Here is a 14,202-nt window from a genome sequence, read left to right as displayed (position 1 = left end):
TACACACATTTGACAGAGGTAGAGATGCACGGCGTTGGATAAAACTTCATGCACAAACATAAGGTAATAAGCCTCATTTCATTCATACTGGCAATTTAAAATGTGATATGCTTTTTTACGGATGTGAAGGAAACCTAACTTTTGACAAAAGTGAGAGTCTTTTTGTTGTTATTTTACTCTATTTTAGACTATATTATCCCCAAAGGAAAGTCAGTAGATATAAGGAAAATGTCAGCAGAAAGATGGAATTCTATTTTTTTACACATATATAAATGAAGTTTTCTTACAGAATGTGCCTCCCCTTGTTTTATAGGTATTGAAGACTCACTAGCACAGCTAATTCAAGGTAAAAATAAGTCACATTAACAGTGCTCAGTTAAAAGCCAGCCACCAGGAGAGCGCCTGAAACCACCGCACATTAACACCCACTGCTTTGCATTGCTATGAAGAGCCCTATTCAACATAGTTTTGGATGATATTTTATTTATTTATTTTTTTTGTGGTACGTGGGCCTCTCACTGTTGTGGCCTCTCCCCTTGCGGAGCACAGGCTCCGGACGCGCAGGCTCAGCGGCCATGGCTCACGGGCCCAGCCGCTCCGCGGCATGTGGGATCTTCCCGGACCGGGGCACGAACCCGTGTCCCCTGCATCGACGGGCGGACTCTCAACCACTGCGCCACCAGGGAAGCCCTGGATGATATTTTAGGTAGAATGAAATCAACAAGCTGCAGACCTCAGGGTACAAATCAGAAGTATCTCCTCCTCTAGGGGCAATTGCACTGACCTACTCACTCACCTGGCGTTGTCCACTTGAGCCGAGGTTAAACAAATAGACAGGGGTTCTACCCAAGGGTGCACACAAACAGGAGAAAGAATTGGGGACAGAGATTTCAAATGCATTCAGGTAAGCAGGTTCCTTTTCACCTCGGAGAGTTTCAGCATCCTCTCAAAAGCTCTGGTAAGGGGGGAGGGGGAAGATTGCTTTTTGCATCACTGCAGTTTCCAGAAAACATTAACTTCATAAAGCACAGATTCTAGCTTTTGGATGTTTTGGCAATCTCAGTAGAGGTAAAGATCAAGAATTTCCCTACTGGCAATTTGCAAGTGAGGCTCTAAGCTTTTTCTTTCAGAAGAGATGAGGGAAACGGTACAGTAAAATTCCTTCCAAAAGAAAACAAGAGGTAACTGTACTGAAAACGCGGCTCATCTGAGCTTCTGAGAATTAGTGAACTATTTTTCTAGGTATTATTTCTGAAATATTCTTCCTCTCCGCTTCCCCATCTCACGCGTGTATTTATATGTATCGTTTTCTTTCTATCTTTTTGGTTCTGTTTATACTGCAGCTTCACATGTAAAGCCAAGTCTTGTTTATTTCCTGCAATGCAGCTATCCCAAAATCCTCAGCCTAGTTGGAGGGTTTTTTGGGTTTTGTTTTTTGTTGTTTAATTTGGAAAGCATCCTGTTATGTAGTATTTCAAATTTAGAATTCCATTTAGCTGCAATATGAGAACAAAGAGATAAAGTGCAGTCTTGTGTGTTTCAAGTTCGGATGAATCTCAGCCACATTCCATAGATTATTTTGATTTAGTTTTAACAAAATACCACATTAAATCACTCTAATGAGCTGTTTCTCTTCCCCTCTCAGTACAAGGTCATTAGGTACAAGACAGCATCTTTCTGCACCGTCTTCACTATTTCATGGGCTACATGTCAAAAAAGGCTTTGATGGTTTTCCATAGCGGAGACTAGGACACAACTGTTCCTCAAGGAAGGGGTTTGTACCATAGCAGGGAAGCGATTTGTCATGCTTCCCCAGGACTGGTCCCGGGCCCTTCACGCACATGTCGGGTCTTGGGAGGAAGGCTCACCAGCCCTCCTCTGTCACTTGCTCAGAAATCAGCTGTCTCATAGATTCCACTACAGCACCATCTCCTTTCCACGTTATGCTTTCTTGGGATGAAAAGAAAAGCCTGAAATTAGCGTACGCATTTAAAATATCTGTCACTAAATGAATTGTGCTTTTTTTTAAGGGTAACAGCTGTCTTTTTAATTAATGAGAGTCGCAGATACATGATGCTCACAAAATATTGCACCGCACATTCTGTTCAGCCCTGGCAGGCCCGGCATTCCCTTCCGTTTTTCGATGGAATAGATAGCAAGGTGAGAGCAAGCAGGTAGCTGAACGTGACTGGCTTAAAGCTGTGTGTGAGATGCTAATTATAGAGGAACAGCTCCTGTTCCGGCTTCCAATTAGGGGTCTGAACAACCTCGTCAGTACTTTCCGCGGTTGTTAGCGTGTCTAATTATTTATCTCCCTGTGGAATCTTTGTGAAAGCTGGTATTCCGGTGACCAGTGGAGTGGGTGGGTTCCCATCCAACGCTAGATGGACTGAAACAGGCCTGACGGTGATGCTCCGGACAATGTGGAGTCTGGGTTGATGGTCAGCAAAGTTTTCCCAGATGGCAGGGCAAGCCCCACAGAGGCCACCCTTGGTGCAAGGAGGGCCAGGTCTCCCATCCAACAATCGCACAGGCCCTGGCTCTCCTCCAGCCCCTTTCCTGAAAGGGGAGGAATCAACCACCACTCCCTCAAAGTACCAGAAAAGAATGTTTGCCCTCACTGCAGGCGTGGTTTTAGGAGAAATGTGCACATTAGGCGTAAGCTTACTAACCAAACCTAAGCAAACGCAGCCGCTGCTTTTCTGGTCATCTATCAACTTCTATCTATTTTCTCATCAAAGTCTAAAGACCTACACCATGAATTATTGAGAATAAAGTTGGCAATAATTCACATTATTAAACAATGTTTTATTGCTGGTTGGTAAGTCTTTACGAAGTCATGTCAGTATAATTCTTACTTAAGAAATATATACTGTAAGTATATATTATATACTGTGTATATATGATATATTTATACATAGTAGAAAATATATTTATGCATATTTTTTAATTTTGTGGCTACTCTTTCTTAACCAACTAACATTTGTGTACACTGGGATGTTGGTGAATGGAAGATATATGTGCCACCCTTGATTAAATCTTAGAGGCATTTCTAGCAAAATCTAAGATAGGCTTCTGCCCAGCGAGACTGTGTAGGGAGATTCACTAATGCACAAGGTGCTGAGCAGCTGTGTGGAGATGCGTTTGTGGGGGAACTTGCTTTAGTGTGACTTCCCACGTCCACCTGAGGTTCGACAGAGACCTTCGAGATCAAGACAGTCAACCTGGGCACAGCAGCAGAAAACGTCAGCATCCCTTCTGTCTGCACAGCTTCCACAATGCTTTGCTGCGTTTGCCATCTGATCCTTAGGACGAGCCTGGGAGAAGGGCAGGAAAGTTGCTGCCTCTCTGATGACATCGATGAGGGGAAGTTGGCACAGAAGACGTTTGAGGTTGAACAAAGCCTGTGGTCATAAAGGAATAAGGAATGGAAAGGACCCAAAACAGATCCCCGGGTGTGTGTTGGGGGGGGGTGTTTTGGTATAATACACGGAGTCTGCACAGGGCTGCCCTTCAAGAACCTTGGCCTCAGCTTTCCCTCTGAGAATTCAACATGCAATCAACACAGCACAATCACAGCCTAACAAAACAAAACCCCATCAGTGAGATAGATCTCTCTCATGTCTGGCAAGAATTAATAGCACCCTTATTAAACACACTGCTGGCGTGGAGGGAGAGAAACCTAGGTATAAGAAGTAGGTCCAAACTGGAAGCACGGTGAGGAGAGTTATATAGGCAGAGCTTTGCACAGCTCAGCTAAGTACTGATCTGGGAAGTGGGCCCCTGTCTTTGGACACAGTGCCCACTCTGATTAAGAGGTGCACGGCGTCATGCAGCTGGGCATTGGAATAATCAAACTCGGTGCTCTTGCTCTGACGGCCCGTTCCCCAGGCACCCTTCTGATTGTTTGACTTCCCAAGTAGCCTGCCTACAGGGAGAGAATGTGCCGGTCAGGATGAAGCGAACATCTGGTCTACCTGACAGTTCTATTGCTCACTGTAAATTAATGCACTGGCTGGCTGGTCTCCCCCGTCCGTCTCCTGTGAGACGTGCTCACCTGTGTCAGCGTCCTTGAACTCTGGGACCCCGAAAACTCTGAGCCTGCACATTGGAGGTCCTGACCCAAGCCAGGTTGGAGGACCACTCTGTAAAGTTTCTGAAGGTCTCAGTTAAATTAAAATATCATCCTTGAGGACCAGCACCTAAACAATTATTATTTCTTTGATCAAAAATTGACCCTAAAGTTTTGACACAGTGTGATGTAATCCAGAGACACCAGGTCAGCCTCGAGCTAAGTTAGAGACCTGTCAGGAATTAACAGTTGATACCCTGGACAAGATGATAAGGCAGGGCTAGGTGACCACCAAGCCCTGGGGGCCTTAAGCTGCCACGTCCAGGCAGGAAGTGGGCTGGGGCATTTTTAATAATGAGAAGTGATCTTATAAGTGTTGAGGGATTAAGAATCAATGTAAGGGAGACCCCTTGAAAGAACTTTGAAATAGCTACAGAGCTTTCTCCCCATTGACGTTTTCTCATACAATACGGTGACAATATGACAATAACGAACTTGTCCTAAAAGAGCAGTACAGACCTTAGACTGTTTCTCTCTGATGAAGCCACCGTTTGTATAAGAAGAGAAGAGCAGGATTACCTGTGGTCCCAGGGAGCAGCCCTCGTAGGTCACTCGGCGTCTCAGTGTCGTGTTACAGACCACAGCCCGAGATGTGGGTGCAGTGGACACACTGCACCAGTCACATGAAAAGCGCGTATCGAAAGTCTGACGGGAGCAGCTTTTTGCAGGTCTCTAACGACTTTGATTCAGAGTGGGTTTGCAGCAGGGCCACTCGGATGTGGCAGTGCCAGGCCAACACCCCAGGGGGCACAGTTCAAGGGCACCCTGATGCAAAAGGCATCGGGGAAACGTGCAAAATGGTGGCCCTGGGCTGAAGAACGCTCAGCATACACCTTTCCCATGAACATCTTCTTGAATTACAGAGTAAGACCCACAGGCACGGAAATAAAGGCAATAATGCAGCCTTCCGTTCTCACGGCTCCATTTCCCATTTTCACATCCATTACCTCCCCTGGATGGAGTCATCCCTATTCTGACACATCTCAGAAAAATTGCAAACGTGGTTCTCTCTGGCTGCTGGGTGGCTAGTTCCCTGTGCTATTTAGCTTACCGCACCCGGGTTACACGTTCCGAATTGCATACATTTTCTTCATCAGGAGTAACTCGGGTGAATGATGGCTGCCGATCAGTTTCAGAGACGTGAGGACCGGTAGGGTGCTGGCCGCATCCCTGCATCGTTCAGACAGTTGTCTGCCTGGGAGAGCTGAAGTGAATCACAGCCGAAGATAACAGCACTGTAAGGACAGTGCCTGGGGGAGCAGAAAAGAATAATACCTGGGCCATTTCATGTGCTATTTTCAGGAATAGAATATTTGGAAATTTCAAAGACATTTGATAATTCTAAACAGCTCGTTAAATTACCCTGCTCACTCCGAAAGAGAAAAGCTTCCAAATCTGCATTCATATTGCTGAGGGGGAAAAGCATTAGGAATAACTCCTGCACAGATTTTTGGCAAGCGTCAGGGCCCTTTTTTTCTAAAGACATTCTCTCTATTGCCTGCTGCTTGCTGTTTCATAACACTTGACAAATTCACAGTTCTTAAAAGCCCCCATAAATGTTTGGTAAATTGCTCCATTTTATCAGGGAGTTCTCAGAGCCTGGTCCCTGATATTCACCCTGTTTTCATTCCCCATTCCTTGTTTATCTTTATTTTGATGCCTTTTCCAACATCAAAAGGCTGTCATTATTAGTATCAGCGATCTCATTATTATTATCGTGACGTTAGCCGCAGAAAAGATCTGCCATCTTCAAGCTGGAAATTCCCACAGCCTTTAAGAGCCTCCTCTCCTCCTGACAAGCTCATAAAAATAAATAAATAAAGCCATCCCAAGAAACATTTGAAGGCATCTTAAGTTCTTACGTGGCTTCAGGAAAGATACACATGCCCAGCTCCACTTCGCCTAAGAATGCTTAAGCTGAACGGGAGCCAGAACGTGACTCCACCAGCAATACTGAGAAATCCTTCCTAGCGCTCCATTTAGACAGGAGGAGTAATTGAAGGGCGTGTGGCTGGGAGAGGGTGGAGGAGGGAAACAGGAGAGCGTGTGATGGAATACGGCTGAGAGGGGACCAGGGGATGGGGTGGAGCGGGGAAGTTAGTAAAATTGCACTGGAGACCTAAATTATAGACCTGTTTGGAATATGAATCCCCGCAGCTGCAAGAAGGAGGCCAGCCGATTGAAATTTGTTTGGAATACTTCCCTGGACAAGCTCTATTAAAAATGACATAGTGTACCCTAAACATCAGATCATGTGCTCAAGCATTTTGTCAGTCCTCCAGCTGACTCATTCCCAAAAGCACAATGTACTGGACATTATACCGGGACTGAAAGAAGCAGCCAGCACATGTTTCCATCACTCAGAATTGCTACCTTTTTAAACACAAGTATGTAAATGAAATATTTTCCCCAGGCAAGCCCGCCCTGGGCAAGTACCTAGCACACGCTGACATGATGCAGTGGGAGTTCACGTTAATGGTGTTCATCCATCCCCCGCCCTACCACCCCGTAAGGCAGTCCCACGAGAGAGAACTTAATACCAAGGAGAAGCTGGCTCGGCCCAACAGCATCCATATTAAAAGAAAAAAAAATCCAACCAGGAATCAATTTTTCTTGAACAGCTGTTTGTCGCTGTTTCATTTCTACCCTGCAAGTCCACTTTTCAGAGATTATCTAATAATTGCAACCGTGCGTGGGCTCTGCAGAAATACATAAATAACATTCCCTCTTCTCCAATCCTGCAGCTAGTGGTCACGGTGATCACGGAGATATTTCACAGTACTTCTGAGAGGGCCTAGACTTTTGGGGGGCTCACGGGGAGTGTCAGGAAATATTCTTCCCCAAATGACACAAAGCGGGGCCCTCGGCTTCTAGCCAATCCACTCATCTTGGTACCGCCCAGGGAAATCTTGGAGCTGTTCTCCGAATTCCTCATTCATTTCCGGGATGGCCCCATCTGACGCGGGTGGCATTAGCATTAAATCACAGCCGGGAGGCAAAATCACACCCTGAGAGGCAGCGAAACCGCCTGGCTGGGACCGAGTGGCTTCCTGAGCTCAGAGGCGGGGAGCGCTGGAATGTGGGGAGCAACACGACAGGGTGAGAGGTAGTTACAAGGAAAACAGGTGCCTGCTAGCTGCGGGGGCTCCCAGCCAGCACGGCAGGGGCTCTGTTGACATTGAAAGGCAGCTGAAATATACTCGTGGCCAAAGTCATTTCCTCCCCGACCCCTCCATCTTTAATTAATTTCAGGACATCTTAGGACTTGGAAGGATATGTGGGTGGAGACAACACAAAACCGAGGGCTGCTTTGTCTGATCTGTCTACCATCCCCCCCCCTTCCGGTAAAATCGAAGGGACCCTGGAGAAGGGGATGTAGGAGAAGGGATTTTAACAAGAAAGAATAAGGGGGAGCATTCAGAGTTGGAAGGTTGATGACACCATGTTCTAGAATATGGGATGTAGCAAAAGAAAAGAAAATATCATCAGGAAGGTGGGATGGAAGGTGACTAGATGCACACCTAACCTATTTTGCAGGTGGCCTTAGAATTGACCTCTGGTCCACCTACACAGAACACACACATACACACGCGTGAGTGTAGGTGTGTGCATGGAGGTGAGCCCCTTGTCTGGAGGCTTTACTCTTTAAGGCCAGCTCTGCCGGAAGTTGTCCCTCCTACCCCCCACGCCCTACCGCCAGGACCCTTGCCCTCTGGCTGTCAGAGAGCTCTCACGAGGGAGGCAGCATCATGGCAGGGCCCAGGGCGATGATCACAAAGCTTCTTGCTGTCACTGGACCTGGTTCATATCCTGTGCAGGTCCCTGAGACACTCCACAGAGTTATTACTCGGTTGTAAATCCAGGAGTTTAACATTTATAAAGCACAGGGAACTGCTAAAACCAAATGCGGTTTCGGAAACTGACACTGATGAAACTGTTTGGAAACGGCCTCATTTCCCGATAAGTCATCTGAGGGTGGGTTTCCCACAGCCTGAAGGGGCCAGCTTCTTCTCTGCAGGGCTGTTGGCCTCTGTAGCCCGGCAAGTCCCAGAGGGAAGGATGGCCAGAAGCCCACTGAGCATTGTTTGAAACTCAATTACCACCTGCAGTGGCTTGAATGGCGGCCCCCAAAGAGATACGTCCACGTCCTCAAGCCCAGACAGATAAATGTGGAAAAGGGCCCTCATTTGGAAAAAGGAGTTATTCCCCAACTCCTCCTCTCCCAAGCCCCCCAAAACCATTAATCTCCTTTCTGTCTCTATGAATTTACTCGTTCGGGATATTTCATATAAATAGAATCATACATGACTTTTTATGTCTGGCTTCTTTCACTTAGAATTACGTTCTCAAGGTTCATCCACGCTGCAGCTTGTCTCAGCGGTTCAGTTCTTCCTATGGCTGAATAACTCCACTGTGTGGGGAAAACACATTTTGCTCAGCTGTCATCTGTTGTTGAAGGATAGTTGGGTTATCCACTTGTTGCCTCTACCACGCCAGTATTTGGCTAGTTGGGAAAGTGCTGCTATGACCATGCACATATGTTTGTCTGTTCGAGTCTCTGTGTTCAATCCTTAGACTATATACCTAGGAGTGGAATTGCTGGTCATATGGTACTTCCATGCTTAACTTGTTGAGGACTCATCAAATGGATTTCCACAGTGGCTGCACCATCTTTCATTCCCACCAGCAAAGCATAAGGATTCCAAATTTTCCACCTCCTGGCCAATACTTGTTATTTCTGTTCATTATTGTTTTTGTCACCCTAGTGAGTGGGACGTAGAATTTCATTGTGGCTGTGATTTGCATTTCTCTAATGACTAATAATGTTGAGCATCTATACATGTCCTTGCTGACAATCTGTATTTCTTCTTTGGAGGCATGATATCTGGAACCCTTTTGGTTTTGGGTTTTTTTTTTTTTTTTTTGTAGCTTGTCTTTTTTCTGCCCCTCACATGTACGGTTCTTTCCTAAACCAACTTCTTTCTCTGATTTTGCAGTTAGATTCAAATTTTATCTTCTAACTCTGAACTTTCACTCCATATTTGACTTATTATTTTCCCTTAATTATTACATATTTCCCCAGGAGATCCTAAAGCAGCATAAACTCACAGGTCTTAGAGCACATTCACCACATGCCCTGCAAACCTGTTGTTCTGATTTCCCTGTTTCCTATAACACCACCAAACCCTCCCAGACTCCAAAATTTAATGCCGGAGAATCATCTCTGACTGTAGGCTTTGCCCCCTACAAGGAGTCAGGATTCAAATCCTCTGCCCTAACTTGAGTTCATTCCTTTCTCTCCCATTATTTCTTTTGCAGACATCTCAACTCAAATCCTCACTGTTATTGGAAAATTACAGAGCCTTCCTCTCGGCTGTGGCGGGTTGTTGTAATTACAGCCTCAGTGACACCTCTCTCCCCGTGTCTGCCCACAGACTTTGCCATGTAGTTGGCAGTGTCCTCAGCAAGATCTGGGCTCTACCTCACTGCCCCGTAGGTTAGAGGCCGGCTCTCTGACTGGTCTGATGAATGCAGGGAGCAGCAGTGATGTTTTCAGAGCTGAGTTCAGAACAATTTCCACTCTCACCATTTAAAACATGCCCCAGAGACTCCACGCGAAGCAGGCAGTCTGGTTACTGGAGGATGAGACACCACATGGAGGAGAAGAGAGGCACCAGCTGGGACCCACATCTAACCATGGAGTGGGGCAACCTGTACCCTCCAGCCCAGTTGCCAGAAGGAGATTGCAATCACGACCCCTCACAACATTCAGCTCACACCTCCAAAGCCAGCAGGAAAATCTCTCTGTCCCACCTGCTCAGATAGAGGCTGCTATGACAGAATCTAAGTCAAGGGAATGACAACCCATCAGCTGAGCCATATTGTCTTGGCTGGAACCAAGTCACGGCTATCACCACACTCCAGATTGGCGTTGCGTTGTACAAAAGCAGGCCGCCTTGGGCATCACCTCAGGGTGAGCCCGCCACAGGCAGGGATGGACTAAATAATAATAATTGCTGCAGCGTTAATAAAACTGATACGTATTGGGGGTGAGTATCAAGAAAACATAAATCACGAGAATGAACTTTAGTGTACAAAATCATAGATCATTCAGCCATGTCAAACTCCATTCCAAATCACTAATCCTCCAAAAGATGGTCCAGAGCTACGACAGGATGCACACTCTGACCTGGTAATCCCACTCTGAGACATTTGTACTAAGTTAACAATTCAACAGAAGAACTGCTTCCCTAAATGAAAAGCTTTCAGCCTACTGAGTGGGTCCAGATGCCCTCTTCTTTCCATGACCCCAGCAAGGATTGGCCATCCTGCTTGCAGGGTGTTGCCTCAGAGCCTGTGACAATATCAGGCCTGCTTCAGGGAGGAGCTGGGACCTAGGTTAGCCTTGAAAATGGGAAAATTGTGTAGAGAGGAGAGGAAAAGTCATCCAGGTCAGAAAATCTAACACCTTTTAGGCATGTTCAAGAATAAGGGCATAGATACTCTGGCTACAGTAGAAGGTGCATGGGAGCAAAAATTAGCTAGGTTATGTAATCCATGCATCCCAGACTCCTGCACATCTGGGATTTATATTTCCTTTTATTTTATAAATAACAATGATTAAATCACCATACCTGATACCAAGGTAAGGCAGACTTTCTAGGCTTGTTCTTCTGGTGCCTCTGGGAACCCACTGCAGTGTTTCTGTATTCTGTGAATCGTGCTCACTGGCTACACTGTCCATCCCTCTAGACCTCTGCGATTCTTCTGGACTTTGGAAGAACTGGTGCAGCCTCTAGGATAAGAACCAGCAGAAACACAACTCCATCCATCATAAAAGCAACATAATACAATATCATATCAACCAGTATAATTCCTTGATTTTTTCAAACTCCTTTATTCTAAAAGCAGAAACTTTACGTAACCAAAAGACTACTCCCTAAAATATTTTCACCAAAACAAAGATGTAGGGCTTCCCTGGTGGCGCAGTGGTTGAGAGTCCGCCTGCCGATGCAGGGGACACGGGTTCGTGCCCCGGTCCGGGAGGATCCCACGTGCCGCGGAGCGGCTGGGCCCGTGAGCCATGGCCCCTGAGCCTGCGCGTCCGGAGCCTGTGCTCCGCCACGGGAGAGGCCACAGCAGTGAGACGCCCGCGTACCGCAAAAAAAAAACAAAAACACAAAGATGTAGAAACAGAAATGCGATCAGCAGCATTTACTTAGCCAGCTTTTTTTTTTAACTATTAGACATCAGGGCTTAAAAATTATTAGAGCTCACTGTCAATTCAGGTAATATTGGGCTGAAGTCAGTATAAGGCAGGGCAAAACGTAACCCTTGAATTCTAAGCAAAGAGCATTGAATGTTATCTCACAAGCAAGAGAAAGCCTGTGAAAACTTAGGAAGGGGGTGATGTGATGAAGCCATTAAATGAAGATTCGTCCAGCCACGGTATGTAGAATGCACTGAGAGTCTGTGGCTGTGGGCCTGATTGCATATAGTCGTGGTAGAGTTGATGTCTGAGACACTGATAAAGAAGAATTAGTGTGAACTGAGGTCATTTGCCCGTTGGGAGAAAGAGAGAAGGAGATGCTAAGATTAACTCAAGGTGTTGAACAAGGGCGATGGGTAAAGAAGGATGCACCCAACACATCTGAGGTCTGGGCAAGTCGTAAGGTCCAGCCATGAGGAGGGAAGAAACACGGAGTCAGCCTTTCCATGGGTTGAATTTTTGGGTGACTCAGATCTCTGTGAAAACGTCCAATGTGTAGTTATAGGGGGTGGTCAACACACGGGCTTCCATATAATTAGGGATGTGGTGACACACGCCAAGCCTTGCTTGCCACAGGCACTCAATACCTGTTTTGGGATGAAAGACTGAAATGAATTATCTCTGGTGGAGAGACATGAAGATAAGTACATTAAACATCACCTGTGGCGAGGCACTGTCCACTGTTCTTCAAACAGCCTCATCTCCACTCAGTCCGTAAGGCAACCCCAGAAAGCTCGAGAGCTCTGCTCAAGAACGTCAGTGGTACCCGAACTGGGAAGGAGGAAATAATGACTCTCCTTCCTTCAGTACCCAGTTAGAAATGTATCATTAAAGGGCACAAATAAACAAAGATTCAGGGGAAAAAAATGTCCTGGTTAGAGGACTTAAAATAGGAAACCTAAATTCAGAGAAGTCCCCAAAAGATTGATTCTCAGTAGTTGCTTATGTGATAGCCTGAAGGCTGAAGCATCTGTGTTCTCAATTTCTCTTCTGATCCCACCGCTGGGCTGGGAGCATGTTCAAATACTACATGAGTAGAAACATCCTTGAGTAAGAATTAATTTAGACTTGAATTAACAGGTAGGTGAAGATTCAAAATAATGTTGATTTGTGGGCAGAATCTCAAGAGGTTAAAATGTATTAAACGCTCACAGGGTCATTTGAAATCAACCTTCGGTCACACAAAGGGCTCCAGAAAACCTTCTCATGCAGGCTTTTATCCCAGCCTGCACTCTTATTTTCCTCATATAAGTATTTATTCACCCATCTCTTCTTTCATGCAATCAGTGAGCAATTCTTAAACAACTATGTTAGGAAAAGTCCTGAGATGCTAACAGGGAAAGAAAAAGACGGCGCGGCGTGTGGTCTCAGTGGACCACCTAGAAGACTTAGCACAGTCCTACATGGCTAAGTGCACTCCCTTTCTTCATGGAAATGGAAGCAGGTGATAATCTCCTAAAACTATTTCATCAAAATGCAGTTTCTAACAGAGTTGGATTAAACTGTTGGGAAATGTTCTATCGAAGTACAGTCCGATCTTCTTGCGCCATAAGTTGATGCAAAGGATGTTTAATTATCTATTTATTATACTCAGCTCCCGAAAGTTAGAGAGAGAAGGAGAGGGAGGGAGTGTCTTAGAGAAACATATGCCGATCAACCAACAATATTCTAGAGGTGATGTGTTTAAAGAGCTGTTAGGTCTGTATTTTAAAAAAAGAAAGAAAAATAAATCTATCCTTGCAACAACCCCAGGCTGCCCCATTTCTACACCGGAAGGGCCCTGACGTGCTCCTCAAGCTGTGTGCTGGGGAAACGGGCAGAAGCTGAGCCGCTCTGAGGCCAATGGCTCCTTGGAGAGCAAATTCTGTCCATTTCATCTGGTCACTTTGGATGTCAGTGAGTCGTGATGATATATACATAACCAGGTGCTGTCCTTAACCAGGTATCATTCTACTCCTATTGCTCAAATAAATCTAAATGGTGCCTTAAAGGCAGGGCGACACGGCTGCAGTAACACTGACCGAGGACCCGGCTATTAAGCTGTCCAAGACTCTAGAATCTGTTAAAAGTTTGACAGCACAGGGACAAACATGTATTAGCAACACTGTTTAATCCATAGTTCAAGGGAAGAATTTGAAACCACACTTTCACAACAGGCAGGCTGGGTTCACTGGAAGGATACTGTCATACAGAAGCACCAAGCCATACCCCGAGGTGTACCCCTGCCCTTTGTCGGTTCACAAAGCTCCCTCAGGCAAAGTGTATCTTGTACGACAGAAGGTACACAGCTCTGAGATGAAGAAAAGGAAAAGTAAAAAAAATAATAAAACACTTTTTCAAAGTGGTGATCAGATTAAGCCCCTTGCTCTTCATTCCTGGTGAAGCTCCATTACCTGGGAAAAGTCGTTGATCTCACACTATGGACATGTCTGCTTATGCCTGAAGGTCCAAGGCAGTCAGAAGGCAGGGTCTGCATCGCGTCACGTCTGTGGCCTATGCACACACACTGCCGCCTCTGTTCACACACAGGCTGTGCTGCTCGTGCACCAAAAGCACAAAGAAAGAAAGATTCAAGATGTAGTCATTGTGCAGACTAAACTCAAAGGACGTGATGAGTCTTCGTAAAGGTGTAAAGCGTCAAGTCATCAATAGCGTATAATATCTTCCTTTAACTAACTTCTTTTTGCCTCCAAGCCAACATTTTATAGCCCTGGCTTTTTTCAAGTTTCTCTTTGGCACAAAGTTTGGCATAACCTATTCCTAATGGGCGTTTCCAAAAGGACGGGCAGGGTCTCTCCAG

This window comes from Monodon monoceros, unplaced genomic scaffold, assembly GCF_005190385.1.
Source record: "Monodon monoceros isolate NGI ecotype Baffin Bay Population unplaced genomic scaffold, NGI_Narwhal_1 Super_Scaffold_1, whole genome shotgun sequence".
Lineage (NCBI taxonomy): Eukaryota > Metazoa > Chordata > Mammalia > Artiodactyla > Monodontidae > Monodon > Monodon monoceros.
This window is presented reverse-complemented; position numbering follows the sequence as displayed.